The sequence below is a fragment of the Numida meleagris genome, chromosome 10 (assembly GCF_002078875.1).
Source record: "Numida meleagris isolate 19003 breed g44 Domestic line chromosome 10, NumMel1.0, whole genome shotgun sequence".
Taxonomy (NCBI): domain Eukaryota; kingdom Metazoa; phylum Chordata; class Aves; order Galliformes; family Numididae; genus Numida; species Numida meleagris.
Window position 1 is genome coordinate 6,206,348 of NC_034418.1, and position 15,202 is coordinate 6,221,549.

Consider the following 15,202-nt stretch of genomic DNA (forward strand, 5'->3'; position numbering starts at 1 on the left):
GCTGTGATTGCTGCAGCTGGAACTCCAGCAGTAGCCGTGGAATTTCCCTGGTGTGGATTTATCACTGGCAACACGACACACTGGTTTTGTTTAACCAGTACTTTGGCTGTGCAGCCCTGACGACACCCAGCCGATGGCTGGGGCCAGCGCTCTGCTGGGCTGACGGGGAGGTTGCTGCAGGTCGGTCAGGGCAGAGCAGAAGCAGGAGGGACTGAGCCTTTGTTAACTTGCAAAATGAACCAGTTGTGGTGATGTGACGGTGGCAAGTTTTGGAGTTAAGCAGTTGCCTGCTCTGAAATCTTCCTTCGCATCATAGATGGGACCCATGGAAGTGTTTTTCCTCAGCACGGAACCTTCCTTTGCCCTTGTGTCAGCAACATGACCTGCTGGTGGCTTTGGCAGGTCTCCTCAAGAAGATCTGTACGCCTCTCGGTACCATTAAACCCACGAGGTTCGAGCCCCAGTACCGCAACAGAGCGGTGACCGTCCCCATGCGCCACCCGGCCCCATTCCGAGTGGTCCCACGGATGTGCCGTGCACACTTCAGAGGCTGGTTCTGTGCCATCAGCTCTGGAGAGAGTTGATGGGACTGGAGCTTAGGAGGCACAGACTGGTGCCTCTGAAAGCAGCTCTGGGAAAGCACAGCTGGGAGATGCTGGGGTCTGCTGGCAGAGCTGGAGGTTTCAAGTCCCATGTAATTGTAACTGAAGAATGACTTGGATGTGGTTTGTGGGGACTGGGCTGGTGTTGGCACAGGGTTTTCAGCATCACATGCACTTTAGTTGCTGAATTTGACAGTTCTGCAAATTGCTGTCAGGTTGCAATGGTGTTTTGTGCATAAACGTGCTAGTCTGTAATCAAACTGTTTTGCAAAAGAATGCACTAATTAAGTCTAGATTTGTTATCCTACTTGAAGTTGCGGAATCGCTGTCATATTTTTTTGCTTTCAGTTGGCAAAAATGCTGATAGAAACTTTTGATTCACACCCTACGTGCCTCATTTGTGTCAGTCAAGGAAGAAAAAGGGGGTTGTTCGCTACTTCGTTACCTGCAAAGTAAATAAAAATACTTCAGCCATTTGCTGAGTTCCAATTAGCTGATTGCTATGAATGATCTTCTTTAAAGGAATGCTGTTTTACCTATCTGCTCATACAAAGGTTTGATTTTTAATGTCTTGTGAAAAGGATTCTCTTTGTCTTGATTGATGTCAAGAATAAAAGCGTGATGGTAATATCCCTTTGAAAGCTATTGTATTGTCAGCTCTGGCTGACAGCAGGAGGCCCTCCTAGTGCTATAGATTAGCGCTGTGAAAACACTGACATTTTCTTTGTTATATTGCTGTTGTTCTGCTTGCAAAGTCAATTATACAATGTCGGAGCTCAGTTACAGAGTTGACTGTGGAAGTAACAATGTCTTTCATACTTGTCTTAAAGATATAATTTTCTTTTTTTCCCAGTTGATAGAGAAGAACCTGCAGGTACTGGAACAGTACATTCTACAAATTAAATTTTGACAAGTATAATCATAATTGCCAAATACAAGAGACTCGTGCGATTATCCTTTAATTTTACAGTTCGTTCAAGTTTCGGTGGAATTTTATTGATACAGTGAAAGCAGCAGCTAAAATTGATAAAACTCATATCAAATAAGATTACACTCTTGATTGTTCTTTATCAAGTGTAGCTTTTGGGGGATTAGGAATAATTGGAGATGTTGGTGTTTCATCGTGGGGCTGGTGCCATGAGGACGTTTGAATCCATGCAGTATAGCGAGCGCTGCCTTTAGGGATTAGCCTGCAGTTTTTAATTTTTGAGCGTGTATTTTGATACAAGCCCAGCAGCATTCTCCCCTGAACTCCACAAGTCCCAGTTTTCCTTCTGCTCTCTCCCTCCGGTATGGTTTCCTGGACAGAATCTGTGTGGTATTTAACTGGTTTTGCTGATTGAAACTCGTGCCTGTGTGCAAACACCTTTTAATTGTGGTCTGTTCCCATTGGTCCTGGCGAGCGTAACTAACAAACGTGGCCCAAAATTGAAAGGGGTGGAAAAGGTAACCCAAAAGGTTGAAATACAAATGGGGAGAAAATAGAAATCTCATGATTTCAGTAATACTTCATCTAATGCCGTGGATGGAAAAACAAACACCGAGTAACAGCACTGACTCTCAGAGAATGCCTCCCTTTTTTTTTCTTCTAAAGTATCCGAGTAAAATCAGTGCAAGCTAAAGAACATCATTCATTACTGAATTGCTTTGGATGACACATGCAAAAAAAGAATCAGAGAGCTCTTGTTTAGATGTTAATTGTAGGATTTCTAAATTACTATTATAAAATAATAGAGTAACAAAAGATTCCACAGTTACCAGTAATTTGTCAGGATTTATTTTGTTTTTCTTCAATAATTGAAAATTAATGTCTTGAAGTGAAAGCAGATGTTCATGCCATCCTCTGAATTGGATATAAAAATGATGTTTTGTAGAGGCGTTCAGCTTGTGTAAACACAAATTGTCTTATCATAGTTTGGGCTTTGGCTCGGTTTTATCTATTGTTTGGTGCCAAATTAACTTTTATGCTAAACCTGGCTGGATGAACTAAGGCACGAGCTTGGGGTGGCACCCAGTGTTCAGCTCTTAGTGTTTTAAACAACCTGCCTCGCCTGCTGCCTCTGTGGATGGCAACGCTTTCTCGTGCTGTACAATTAATATTTACTTCAGTTTGGATAGATGTGCTCTTAATTTTATTCGGTTATTTTTTACCAAATGTGTTTATTATATCCTCTCCACAATTAGTGCAATCAGCGTTGTAGATCTTGACAATGCTTGAAAAATACATAACACATTATTATTTTTGTTTTGTTGATTTTTTGTAAATAAATAATGTCTTGCTCTCATGCATTAGCCTGCAATCTGTAAAAGATAATAAATTTCATCTCATATTGTAATATTCTCTTAAGCAAAAGATTATTAATTACCCACAGTAATTGAACTGCCTTATAAAAGTGCCTATACCAGCCCCTCATCACTCCATCAGCATCCTCCTTAAATGCCTCTGAAAAAGGATGGCTATTATGTTCCACTGTATCCTACTAAATGCACCGGAGTAATGAAATACTAATAGTACAAAAGCTATTACGGACTTCTGTTAAATCCTTACTGACAAATGGTAGTGGAGGGGAGGGTCTGGTGTTCGTGCATGTGTAAGTGTACGTGGGATGTGAGGTCAGGTGCGTGTTGTAGCCAGGTGAGAACCAGCTCAGAGCTTTCTGCAGTCCCTGCATTTATTCAGTGTACCTTTAGATTCAGATGGTGATTCTTGTTCATTTTCTTTCATCTATTAGTCAATGTAGGAAGCTGGTTACATCTCTTAGATCTAGAAGTCAGGTAATAAAAGTTCCAAGTACTACATCTCCTTGACAACTGCTATGCATATATATACATTAAAACAAAGCGTATCCCAGTGAATGATGGTGGTTTAGCAGACACAGTATGTTTTAGGGAGTGGAAGGACGGGGAGACACTAAGTGGTCTCTTGTGCCATTTGCAGCTGAAGGAGGCCGGAGCTCGCACCACTTGCCATGGGTAATCTAAGATGTGAGCCAAGGGCCGCTGGGGCGGGCAGGGCGATGCAGTGGGCAGTGCTCTGGAGCAGGGAGCTCGCAGTGCCCGGCTGAGTCCCGTGCTGGGGAGCTCATTACATTGTTTGCATTTGCTCAGAAAGAAAACGTTTTCCTTTCCAACCGCAGATTAGGCAATTGAAAGACCAATTTGCAGAGCTTGTAAATGCCACTTGTTAATCATATGCACTACAATTATTAATATTTTTTCCTTTTCCCCTTTGGATGTATTAAGTCAACTTTTTAGTTTTTTATGTAATTGAAATTTGCCCTTTTGTTACCTGGGCATGAATTATTTTTGAAATGTTGTCATTACCCGCCCTGCTGTGAGGTTTATCTCTTCTGTTCATCCTAATTAAATAAAACATAGTGTTGCTCGCCAGCCTAGCGTTGCAGCGAATTACCTGCCTGGAGGCTCACACTGGCGTTGGTGCTTGTTGCAGCTGCTAATGTTGACCAGCACGTTTACTTTTAGATTTTCATTTCAAAGGGATCAGTTTGTGTTGTGTGACAGGTGAATGGCAAATGCTTTACAGTACTTTCAAGAGCTGAACAAACAGTAGGTGACTGCTTGGTACTGCACGAAGCGGCAAGTGCAGCAGCGATGCAGCCACAGTGGTGGAGGATGGCCACGGGAGAGCTGCAGGAGGCTGGGGGCTGAGGCAAACCCATGCTTGGGCTTGCTCTGCCCACCCTACCTGCTGCTCTCATGGGCCTTTCTGGTGGGGTTGGCCTCAGCTCTGTGTGGCATCACTGACGGCTGTGTTCTCCTTGGGTCTGCCACTGACAACGTAGGCTGCTTCAGAAGTGTAACAGTTGGAGTTGCTTTACGCAGAAGTTATTTCCAGTTCATATTAGAGAAAGCAAACAATATACACGTGTTTTAGAGAGAAGCAGAGGGAAAGGTCCCTGCTTGTAGAGAAGCCGTTTGTTTAAGCCTTTGATAGCTCTACAAAAGCCTCACTGCTCACCACTGAAACCCCATTATGGGTAAAAGCACAGGAGTTAGCAAGTCGCTGTACTCCGGTCTCTGCTGGCTCGAACAAGGCTCTGGAGGTTTGGTCAAATGTGGCCTAATTCTGCTTTCCAAATATTAAAAAAATTACACAGAGGGCAAAAAGACAAGTTCTTAATATGCATATCCTGGGAAAATCCTAAAACAGTATTTTTACCCCCTCTAGTCCCAAGGCTAATCAAAATTCCTTTGTTTCCACATCTACCATTAAAATACGTCCCTTCCTTGGTTGCCTGCTGAATGCACAAGTTTAACCTCTCAGCTGATTGGACTCAAAAAAGCTGTTACTGACTCTACGTAGACTTTGCCCACAGATAATTGTGAGATGGGAGCAATACTCCTGGCAAGTTCCAGCTGGCTTGGTGCTTAATTTTGCAGCTCTGAGCATTTCTTGATGGACCTCACCTGGCTTAGGTGAGGTTTTTCTGTGTTACCACTGAGGAAAGTTAGCCAAGTCCTGCACACTTGCTTCATGTAATAGTCAACTGAGTGTTAGCCAAGGTGGTGGTAATAAAGATTTGCTGAGCTGAATGTTTTATGTAAACCAACAGTGTAAGTCCAAGTCTTCTGGATCTACTAGAGAACTACTGATGCTAATTGAGATTTCTGTTGATGCTGGAGGTCCATGAGCAAGACTAGGTACGTATTAGCCATGGGATGAAACCTGTCTTGTTGGTGATAGTGCTTCTCTGTTTTTGTATTACAATTGAGAAAGCAAGAGCAGAAGAGAGATCTGGTGGGAACAGTCAGTTGGCACCCAGCGCTGCAGAGCCCATCTCCTGCTGCTTCTGCTGGCTCTGTGGGGTTGCTGCTGATGGGATTTCTTGGAGAGCACTGGGCATGTTCAGGTGCAGGGGATGCAGCAGTGCTCCCCGAGGGCACTGCGGGAAGCCTGAGAGATACTGTGTTTAGCAGCTGTTAGCATAAGAGGGAACAGGGCTTGCCTGAGCAAAACTGAGCCCCATTCTTTATCCTTTCAGCCTCCTGTCCCCAAAACTGGAAAGTAAAAGGAGATGGCGGAAGTGCGTGATAGGAAGGACTTAGTACTTGGAGAGGCTGAAATGGTAAATGGAGAGAAATTGAAATAATATAGGGAAAGAAATAACAAACTAAGAAATCTGTTGCTGATAAATGAATACGGAAGGTGTGTGATGGGAAGATTTGGTGTACACAGTGGCTTACCCAGATCTCTGTCTGTGTTATTTTTCAACTCTGATTTTAAAACTGAGAGAACAAATTGAAAAGTGAATCTAAATCCATAGGGAGGGATATAATTAAGACTAAGAGGAAAAGAAAACACTAGAAATGTAAAACATCTAAACAAATTAACTTTTTTCTCTTAAAAGACAGTGCCAGTGCTGTCCTGTTTGGAGGAATGTATTTGTTGTCATTTATGTCTGGTTTTAATATAGAGAAATCTGTGAACAGTTGTGATTGCAGTTGTTCAACTATCAGAGTTTCAACTATTTTGTGATCACAGCAGCATCTGAAGTTGGCCTGTGAAGATTTCTAATTGTTCAGGATTTTGGAGAGAAGAGTAGGTTGGAGTAGTGATTGGAATAAGTAGGTTTTCAAGACCTATATTTTTTTTTTTACTTAAATGCACACAAGTATAAATAAAATGTGTTAACATATATGTGAAAGAGAAAGTCTGGAAGAATAGGAGTAGCTTCTGTTAGGCCAGCAAACCTGTCTGCAAGATGCAAGCAAGTTTTCTGGTGCATCAGCCTGCTCATCTGACAAAAAAAAAGATCTGCCCATCTTTGTCCCATCTGACAAAAGCAGCAGCCTTCTGGCTAATTGCTTGATAGGCAACTGCAGTTTTGCTCTAATTTACTTATTCAAGCTCTTGCTCAAATTTATTTTGTTTTATTAGACTACTCACATGAGTAAAGACATACTGGGTGAGACAGTAATGCCAAGCTTGTACATTATTAATTGCTGAGCTCTGTGGAGGTGTTGCAGCTGGGCGATTTGCTTGTGGCCTCCTTTATTTCTAGGAAAATGGCATGCCTTGCCCTTCATAATTTCTTTGCTTTTACTGACCAGGCTGTTCCCCCAGAGGGCATGTGGGATGTGGCAGTGTGGCAGAGCACTGAAAATGCTGGGATGGAGAACTGGAGAAGGAGAGCTGTGTGTGAATTACACCGTTGTGGAATTGTGTTGTCGCTCCCCAAATTTACTTGGCAAAAGCGGCGTGTTTCTGGCATCGATGTTTATGTAGAATGTAGTAGCCAACTCTGGATGAGGAAGTTGTTGCCTTGACGTATTTATTTATTTATTGATTAAGATAAAGAACTACTTTCAGTCAGATTCTGAGTGTCATTGGGGAGTATGGTACAAAGTATTTTGAGCCATTTTAAAATGAAACTGAATGCTTGTCTTCATATCTGGTACTGACTCTGGTGTAATGCTCATGTGTGAAGTCCATTGATTTGATCTCCTTGATTTCAAGGGTTTTTTTTTTTTTCTTTCCTGCTTGATAACAGATACAAGAGACTTGCTTTAAAGCTCAGTTTTGGTTTATTTTGGCTCCTATTTCTTGTCTTCAGTAAATGCTCAAAAGAGAGCTGCTATTTGTGTTCTCAGTACAGACCCTCGCCCTTATGTGCTCCTCTGAAATTGCAGAAAGCCCTGGGAGGTGCTGAGGGACGCTCAGAGGAGCCCTCACCTGCTGGGCCCTGTGGGGTGCTGCCCCAGGAGTGGGATCTGCTTGGGGCTCTCCGCCCAGCAGTGTTGAGGGAAAATGGAGCAAAGTCATCCTTATGCCTTCAGCCTGTGGAAAAGTTAGTGGAGTACCTTTAGCAGCCTTGCTTCCTTTCCTGCAGTGTCTTTCCTGCATCACCTTAGGAAGCTCAACACCTTTTTCTAGCATTCCAGTTGTGGCTCATGGGGAGGGCTTGGCAGGCAGCCCCCCCCCAGCCCTCTTCCCCCTGGTCCTTCTGACTGCCATGTGCAGAATCCTGGTGCCTGCCCCCTGCAGCAGGCTCTAGGGGCTGGAGGAGCCGCCATGTGTCAGCACTGGAAAGCTGTCCCCTTCTTTCCAACCTAGTGGAGATGGTGCCTCTCATGGGCTAGATGATGCCTCTCAAGGAGGAGGGAGACCTGTTACCTGTGTTTAGCTTTTGCTATAGGCTGTATTCGTATGATAGTAAATCCAAGCTCTTTTTGTTGACTTGTAGTTGTTTTTTTGTTGTTGTTGTTTTTTTTTGATAACTGACTATGGCTGACTCAAATACTGCTGTGCCCAATATACAGACTTATGCACGTTTCTGGAATTGCAAAGTGGCAATGATCTTGCTGAGGGCAAAGCCTGCAGCCCAGAACCAGTGTCCTTGGGCCAGCCCCAGTACGCGTGGCCTCCACTAGTGCAGTGCTGGCTCGCAGTTATTTGTGTTCTTGTTGAGAACATTTCTGATGTGGCAAACTTAGGTGGCTTTCCCTGCTGGGACAGGGCTACCTTTTTTCCCCCTTGTTTGCTTCTTTCAACTCACAGGAAATAAAAGAATGGGCTGTTTGCCAATCAGAAAACAAACAAACAAAACCCCTAAAGCAGCCTAGGCACTGCACCTTTCTTTGCTTTTCTTTTTTAAAAGATTCCTTGCAACTTTGAATACTGATCTTTTTTTTTAGTAGAAGCTTGTGATTCAATGTTAAACTGATAGCACATCAAAGAATAAAATAGTTTTTTGTGCGCGTGTTTTCCTATTTATTATTAATCTTGTTTAGATTTGGGAAAACACTGTGGTTTGAAACTATGAAGAAATGTTCAAATGTTTTTCCTTTTACGAAGGAATAAAAGAGAGTAAGGTCTTTAAATAACTCGGTGTGCTTGTGCAATAGCGTTGGTTGGGCTGCAGTCTGGGCTCTCTAACAACCTTACAAAAAAAAAAAAAAAGCTTTACATTTTATAAATATTTCTGCCTCTCTTTTGCAATACCTAACATACATTGTCTGTTCTGCTGTTAACTCCCTGATGCAGAATTCCTAAGTTTGGGCTAATAGAAAATTTGGAGGATTCTTCATTATCTGAACCTCTTGAGAAATACCAAATATGTTCCAGTAATTGTGGTATAGTACAACAGGGAGTCGCACTGGCAGTTTGTTGGAAAGGTTTTTTCCTGTAGTTATGAAAACCATACAACTCTTAAAATCCCCAAAACTGAAACCACTGGGATTACTCATATACTTACAGTTAAGCGCATGCCTAAAGGTAGATATATTCAATGTGCATTTTTTCGACTTGTGTTTGTTCTTAGCTTGAGCTATCAAGAAAAAAAATATTCCTCAATCACTCTGGACTTGTGGAGCCTTTTTATTCTGTATCTGTACAGCCATAGCACAGTGGGTTGTGGTTTGCTGCAGAAGCACCTAGGTTTGCTTCCCAGCAAAATGCCCACAGTAAGGAACAGAAAGCATTCACAGCAGTAAGGTACCACGGGCTGGTAGGCAGGGGCTGAGGAGGGTTTCTCCCCTCCTGCCTTCTCTCTGTACCTCACTGATAAGTACACATCACCTACTTTTCCTCTCTCTTTTTTTTCCATCTTGGCTATATTCAAGGAGTGTGTTAAACACTGTGAGATCCTGGATAGGTAAAAGTGAAATGAAAACCAAAAAGCAAACCCAAATATGACCTGAACTGTAATACTAATGTTTCATCTCCCTGCTCTAGAAAATGAGTCTTATAGAGTAGAATTCACACGCTGGACTGAGAAGTGATGTTTGTTTTACAACTGTACTATAGGGAGATTTGCTCTTTATTGAGGAGGCCCCGTGTTCTTCATATTCCTTCCTTGAAAATAGAACTGTTAAAATTTGCATACCTTGTCTCAAACTTCCTTTGATTTAATACTTTTTTTCAATCTCGTATGTAACTTTCTCTTAGGAAAAACTGGCATGTGTCTGTGTCTTGATACATTATCTTAAGGACTTGATTAATGCACCTATTGTTCTTACGAAACAAAGTATGTTTTGTGTCTGTGAAGCTGTGTAAACAATTTGCCTTGAATGAGAATTTGGAAATATGCAGGTTATGGAGTATAACTAATACAAAAATGTTTTTGTTGCACTGCTTTAGCAAAAAAACCATTTGCACAAGTATCAATATGTGGGGGAAGTTAATTTTAAAAACAGTCCCAGCCACTTTGTAGAAAAATATAATGCAGTACATAAACTCATTTTAGACACTACTTATTCTACCGTGTCCCATTAGTTGATGTTTGCACAGCGCTTTGAAAATGTAAAGCGCTATATAAGTGCTTATTATTACTACATTATTATTATTCTCCCACTTGAAGAAAGACCCTCCGGGGAGAGTGAGACTCACTTTGCATTTCATCTGTAGTGCAGATCCCACAAGAAATATACCCGCTTGTTTTGTTTTTTTACATTCTTCCCTCCTTACTTCCACCACTCTCTTAAAAAAACCCACCAAAACAACAACTCACCATGTAAGTATTGAATTTTAGAGATTAGTGTTCTTATTTAGCTTTCTCTGGATAACTACACCAATAAGAGTATTATTTGAAGGCATATAAAAGTATTAACACCAGCTTTTTATCCAGCCTGCACAGTAACAAGCATTGCCACTGGTCCTGCTGCCTTCCCTGCTGAAGGGCTGCAGAGGAGGTGCAGAGTGGCTGGGCGCTGTGGGGTGGTGATGCCCTCACCAGCTGTCATCCTGCCATTGTGGATGTGGCCCAAGGTGCAGTGAGAGCAGGGACATCTCCAGCAGAGCCCTGGTGGGATTCCTTCCTGCGGAGAGGAGCGCTACCTACTTTCCAGCAGGATCAGTGCTCTTGCTTCTTGTGAAGAGAAGTTCTGTGGTTCCTCACCTCCTTTGCACTCTGTTAACAGCAGCCCACTTCCCTGCAGGAGAACAAGGCTCTAGTTCAAATTGGTTTAACTCCCTCTATCCCTTGAATCTTTATCCTGGAAAGGGCTCTTAGTGGGCAATGTGGGTCACTTAGAGATGACAAATTCCCTCCTGATATCCAAGGATGCTTCTTTGTGCCTCTGTCTTATGCACCATGCTGTACATGATTGAGCCTGTATTCATGCAGCATTTTGGCCTGGCTTCCAAAAGAAGCAAGATTTTACTCCATCATCTTTGCGTCTTTGCATGCACCCATGGATGCTTGCTTGCTCTGGGGCTGTGCTCGTGTGATTTCCTGTGTAGGAAGGGGATGCCCAGGTGGAGATATGGTGCTAAGGCTCTCCATCCATTACTTTTTCAGTCCTCAGCATCAGCCCAGGGATAGGCCAAGAAGCCCTGTGAGCGCAGATCCCTGTGGAGAAGCACCATAGACATCACCCTGTCCTCTGTGCCAATCATACTGTGCTATATTCAGCACACAGGCACTAGTTGTCATTTGGGAAGTGCTGGGATGTCCAGAGAGTGGGCCTGCCTGCTGTGCCCTGGCTAAGGCCTTCATCCGAAGCAGGCTGAAAGCTGCTCCCGTCAGTCCCATTCACTGTTTGCTATGTGTATTTTGCTGACAGACACACAAAGCTGAAGTGAAGATGGCAGTCGGTCCCTTCACTGTGGTGTGAATTGAAGGGACCTGAAGGCCGGGGCTGGGTGTCCCCGCTGTCCCCGGCCGAGTGCAGATGGCTGCTGCAGCCCTGCTGGGCCCACGACAGCAGTGCCTCAGGGCCGGGCAGATGGCGGCTGTGGCGATGGCATCAGCTGTGGCTGCTGCCGCGTTCTCCTGCCTGCTCTGCTGAAACGGGCCTGTCCCCATTCCTGCGTGCCTTCCAGGTGCACAAAGACCTGTGCCCAGCAGCTGCTCTCCCAACCAGCAGTGGCTGGGAGAGGCTTTGCTGGCTGTTGAGCTACCAAGCACCACAGGCCGCTGTCCCTCAGTGCGGAGCGGTGGCTCATGCAGGTTTGCCCTGGCTCTGCCTCCTGGCACAGGTAGCTGCAGGAGGCCCATCCTGGCTGGCCGCTGACCCACAGGTTCTGCAGTCCCTCAGAGCAGTGGGATTCGGCTTTATCCAGCCAAGTCCTCCTTGCCTCTCCTCTTTCTTTTTCCTTTTTCCTTCCCTTGGCTGCGTTCCCGCCCCAGCTGACACACTGCCTGCCTCAGCCCTCGCCCGACTGCACTGGTGCTGAGGGAGCCCTGCCTGTGTTCTGGGAGAAGGCTTGTCAGCCTCAGCCCCCTCACCCCTCGGCTGTGCACAAACCTTATCCTTGCAACAAAAGCATATATATCTCCATGTAGTGGATTTTATATGAATTTCTGTGAATCGGCACTCAAGTGCAAGAGGCTACCTTTCCACTCTGGGCCTGTTTTCTTTGTCCCACAGCTCTTCCCAGGCATATGAAACCTTGCCTCGCTGTCTGTGTGCACAACTGTTCTCTAATTTAGGGCTTCGCTTTATGCCCAGCACCTCTGTGTTCAGCTTGCTTCGGTGCAGTACTTTGCTTGCCATGAGCCTCCTGTTAATGTCTGGAGAAGGATGGGGCATGCAGCTACATCACCATTTCTTAGAGCTGTACAAAGCTCACCTGCACAATGTGGGAGTTCCCCTCCTCGGGAGGGTGGTTGCCACCATTCCTCAGTCACTGCAGCATGGAGGTGGGTTGGATTGGTGATGAAATGGCACTAACTGGAAATGTTATGTGCCAGCTTCTGTGAATGTCTCTTTATCTGCTGTAAGCTCCAAATACGCTGCCACCAATGTTTAACTGAAACTTTGCAAATATCCCACTGAGCCCTTCAGGATCATTGCTTATGTAGCCTTATTTCTTCTTTAGAAATTGTAGGTGTAGGTAATTATACGTATTTTTGAAAGCTCTAACTATGCCTCATTTAAACTTCTGCAAACATCTTTGTGAGTCCAATTAAATGCCTGCAGAAGAAAACGATCAAAAAATGAGATGAGGAAATGTGCATTTACCCAGATACAGCTTGCAAGCCAAGCAAAATGTTATGTTAGCCCAACAAATGGGTTATTCAAGCACAGTTCTACCAAGACAAACATAGAAGAGTCGGGGATTAGGGAGTTTTGAAGCAAAATGGGATGTGACCCTCTCAAGTTAAGTGATCAGCATTGCACAGGTTGAGAAAATGTGGCTGATTTAGGGTCGCTGGAACTTACATTTGAAATTTCAACTTGCACTGGAATTTTCATTGAAAGTTTCAAATGGCAATTTGAAAAATGCAGTCGGCCTTGAATTTTCAAATATTCCCACAAAATTTGATTTGCAATCTGTACTTCTGCATTACTGGGTTCTTCTACTTGAATGTATTGAGCTTTGCAAAATAATGAAGCATCAGTGAAGCCAGTGTAGCTCAGTGAGGGGGGATGTGTTATCACATTCACACTGACAAAATTTGCCCTCAGCGAGGAGCTTGGTGGCAGGCTGTCCTGTCCCTCCAGCCAGTGCTGTGCAGCCCCAGCAGAGCCCATCCCCCTGCTGCCAGCGTCCTGTGGGTCCTGTGCCAGGGGTGGCCACAGGCCTGGGCATGGAGCAGCATGGGGTCAAGGGGTGTGGAGAGGAGTGGCACAAATATGGCAGCAGGCAGAACACATTAAATGCATCTTAGGGAAGCCACTCTGCTGCACTGCATTTAATTTCCTCTTAATTTTCGTCTAAGTGAGAATGCAGAACTCACAGGTAACTGAACTGGGCCCAGTGTGCTGCAATCTCTGCTGCTGATGATCAAATGCAATACTTTGTTTCTAATTTGAGAAGGATTTTTTTAAAGTAGTTTAAAACAAGAGGAAACTGTCACATCCTGAGTGACATCCTGTGTGCTGCAGCAACATTCTTGCTGCTAAATGATCAGAATTTCAGCCAAGGGAATAAAATCCAATCCTTGTAAAAATGTATTGGCTTTGTGGAAATCCTGTAGTATTGCAGAAGCTATTTTCTGATGGCAAAATGCAAATCTAAAATCTATATCCAAGAGAACAAAAAGATTAATTAAATTAGCTATCTGGAGGAAATACAGAGGACACTGAGTTATTGATTGGATTTTGGTGAATTTGTTTTAACATGCAAGATTACATTTTAATACTGGAAATGATGGCAGTGTTTCACAGCCAGTTAATTATTTCTCAAACAGTATTTCCCCAGCCTACTGCCCAGGTACCAGCATCTCTCAACTGCCCCATGCTCCTGCCTTCCCCACGCCTCGCTGCTCGCAGGGTGCTCGTGACTGCCCTGTGCCACTGAGGCTGCTGCTGGGGCTCGTTCCTGGTAGTCGCTTTTGTGCTGGGGAACCTGGATGAGCTTCCATGCAGGTGTGGTCTGGAGCAGTTTGGTTTTGGTGCTAGAAGGACTGGGTGCTGGAGAGCAACTGGAGGGGATGTATTTTAGATTACAGTGTGACTGTTTGTACTTAGTATATATTTTTGTATCTTGAATTAAAAGTATAGATGTGTAGCAGTTTCAGGATGGAGCAGGGAATTGTTGGAAACAGCACTGCAGCTCAGAAAGGGCAGTATTTTTGTTTTCAGACCCCTCTTTGCCAAAACCTGGCTCTGCAGTAGGGTTGGGCCAGGTGTTGTACCAGCTGCAGCTGTGCTTGCAGTGGGATCATCCGTCCCAGCTCGGCAGCCGCTGCTCTGAGAAGAGTGCTCTGGGGAGCCAAAAAGAGGCTGGAATTTATGGAAAGTGTCAGCCAACAGTGCAAAACCTGATTGCCAGACAGAAAAAAGTAACATCCCCAAACTAGATGCTCTGTATTAAAAATAAAATGTTTGCAGCTATGCATATATGCATGTGCATACACATACAGCATGTCTGAAATATTACACTGAATCGAAGCATTTATGTATGAATCTGTGACACCTTCTACAGCACAGCTCAACCTGTAAGTACACCATGTTTCTGAGTGCCTGGTAGGAGTGAACACTGAGCTGCCTGCATTACAAAAATGATATCCTACATATTTAATGCAAAAAATTCCAGTATTTTGGATTTACGTAGCTGTGATGGCAAGTCTGTTAATTTAAAATGCCATAAAAACTTTTGCACCTAAAATTGGTTTGGCACTTCTATGTACACATTGACTGCAGCCATTGAGCACCTTTGTCCTGCTCTCACCTTGTGTAAGGCACATCAACAGACAGTGAGTGATGCACAGGAGCTGGTAAGATCCCATAGGAATGAGTGGAGGAAGGGACGTTATGAAGGATGTGGCTTTCTCCTTGGCTTTATGAATTTAGGTCACCGAGACCTCTGTCCAAAAGCTCAGTTCTCTCCTCTTATGGTTCTCCCTCTCTTTTTCCCTTGAAAGATGCACCCCACAGCTTCCACCTGTGTGAGACTGCGAGGCTGCCTTGGAGGTGAGGCATGCCAGGCATGAGGGTTCCTTAGGTGCTGGTGGGAGCTGGGATGGGCAGGATGAGTATGGGCAGCCAAGAACTGCTCCCAAGTTGGCCTGGTGAACAGTTTCCCCTGGACCAACACATCACTCTATGCCAGCCTCTCATCTGGGAGCGGGGCACATCTTTTCTTCCAGCAATTAGCTCAATTAAGTGCAGAGAGAAAAAAATCCATGTTTTTCCTCTTAAAAGTTACAGAATAAAATCCTGGCAAATAGGTAAGTTCTTATTTTTCCCAT

At 44.2% G+C, this 15,202-nt stretch overlaps 1 protein-coding gene across 4 annotated transcripts in view; it reads left to right on the forward strand.

The window, feature by feature from the left end:
• ZNF423 (zinc finger protein 423) overlaps positions 1–15,202 on the forward strand; it is a 234,897-nt gene that overhangs the window by 41,154 nt on the left and 178,541 nt on the right. The window lies entirely within an intron of this gene.